This window comes from Taeniopygia guttata, chromosome 1 (assembly GCF_048771995.1).
Source record: "Taeniopygia guttata chromosome 1, bTaeGut7.mat, whole genome shotgun sequence".
NCBI classification, from domain to species: Eukaryota; Metazoa; Chordata; class Aves; order Passeriformes; family Estrildidae; genus Taeniopygia; species Taeniopygia guttata.
In genome coordinates, this window is record NC_133024.1 from 10,285,001 (window position 1) to 10,287,144 (window position 2,144).

General features: G+C 37.3%; 1 long non-coding RNA gene across 1 annotated transcript in view; it reads right to left on the reverse strand.

The window, feature by feature from the left end:
- The window catches only part of LOC140682213 (uncharacterized), a 29,513-nt gene extending 28,788 nt beyond the window's left edge, over positions 1-725 (reverse strand). Inside the window, exon 1 of the long non-coding RNA XR_012053533.1 lies at positions 176-725. This is a non-coding gene — a long non-coding RNA (uncharacterized lncRNA). The remainder of the gene's footprint in view (positions 1-175) is intronic.
- Between the last annotated feature and the right edge of the window lie 1,419 nt (positions 726-2,144).

Sequence of the window (2,144 nt, forward strand, 5' to 3'; positions counted from 1 at the left end):
CAATCCTTTGTTTTCTGTTTAAAAGTTTTGTTTCTATTTAAATATTCCAATTACAAAACATAAAGTCTGGCTAACAATAACAAGAATTAACATACATAAAATATATGAATACAGCTGTATATGTCCTCTTTTCAAGCACAAAAGAAAAAATCCACTGCCAAATCTTGATACTCACAGCAATAGTTGAAAAATCCCACCCGTCTGCCATGAAAGGAATTTCTCATGTTGATTATTTCCCAGTCAAACGGGATAGATGGATAATAGCACTGAAAACAGGGAGTGAAGAAGGGACCAGGTTTTAAATAGCATAAATGATAGCAGCAGAGAGACAAGGTAGCTTTAATCAGTCAGCCAGCACTAGGCAATTTTAAAACCTGGCAGCTTGCAGTGGTTTCCTTAGCTTGTGGTATTTGAAGGACATTGATATACACATCAAACAGAATTTAGAACATGCATTGTGGAGGTGCCAGTTGAAGCTTTATGTGCAAGGTAAAGTTGGAATTCAATCCTTTTATCATACACAAGACATACAAACTCTCCTATCAAATTTCCAATCATTTTGAGTGAAGAACAATTTTTGTTGGAAGATTTACAGGTAAAGTGTTCACTAAAATCTATTCTCTAAACCAAAAATTGTCACATACTCTACACCAAAGATTTAGCATGGCTCAAATTACAGAGCAAGCTTGCAAAGCTTTTGTTGGTTTATTATTCAAAAAAAATCTAACAAAAAAAAAAAAAGAGGCAAATTTCTTAAAGTAGCCCTATTAAAAACCACCAAAAAACCCCAACCCCTTTTTCCAGAGGTGGAGGGCATGCACGAAAAAATATAACTTCCGAAATATCTTCTTTTATTTTCTTGACTGCTTTAACCTTCCCATTGTCTTCTTCCTCCTTCCACTCTGCAGGAATGCGCATGTTTGAGCACACATATGCCCAAACCCTTTGATTTTAGTGGTCACATCACCTCACTGGAAATTATTTCAGCCCAAATCCTTCTATCTTCCTGTAGTGTGACCCTTATTAAAACAGTATTTTTTTTTTGCCTTTATTTATAAGAGCTAAAAGTTCACCAATCAGCAGGAGTGGTTGCATGATCTCTTCTCCAGGAGATTATCACAGTCTAGCTCCCAGTGGTTTAAGGAAAACAGCAAAATTGCCTGTCCTTCTAAAATAACCTCCTGAAAGCAAGTTGGCAATATTACTTGTATTATTGAAAATGGAAGATGGCAACCATTTTGAAAGATATTTCTCTGTGTACAACCTGTAAAACAGCATAATTTTCCTGAAAACTACTGCTTAGGGGGTGACAGGGAAAGACCCAATGCATGTCTTCAGGTGGCTTTGTTGCCCCATTTTTGCATGTTAATGAAGAAATAACATATTTCTCCTTGCATGGAAATTGCAGGATAGCTTCCTGAAGTGATACATGCCAAGGAGAAAAAATATGGAAGTCCCTGAAAATGAAGAAAGGCTCCAACCCAAGCAGCTACTTACCCAATCTGCAAACTGCACTCCTAAATCATCATCTGCAGTCTTTATAGAAAAGTTGTGGTATACCAAAAATTATAAGCTAAACCCAGTTGCTTCCCATTTATATATTTTGCATTTGAAATCTCAGGAAATATTATAAATTTGTTTCTAATGGTATCTGAAAGATACCATTAAAGAAAAAGAGTGGATAAAGAATTTAAAGGAAAGAGTGGGTAAAAAATTTAATACAGCACACTTTAGGAAGAAAGGCAAGAATGATTTGGAGACTTATAATGAATGCTTTAAAGATGAAAGATAATTATTTCTAGCTAAGTTCTGAATAATTCACCTGCCATGAAAGGGAACAATAAACCTCTGGCACATATGCTTGGGAAGATGTGACTAAGTGAAAGCGTTTGCTTCTAGAAATAAATTTAGGATGTTGCAGTGCTTTGAAGATAAGAAATCCCATCACAGATGTAGGTACAGTTGATCCCTGGGGGGACTGGCAGCCCATAATGTGGAGGGGGAATAGTTTTTTGGGCCAAAGTGTGTAGAGAGGCTGATCTTGCTGGTACCAGGCTCTGGGATGGAATTCCCCTCCACAGGCAGAGACCAGCAACCTCCTGCAAGGGCAGCTGGCAGCCAACACCCACTTTTCCAGCATACTA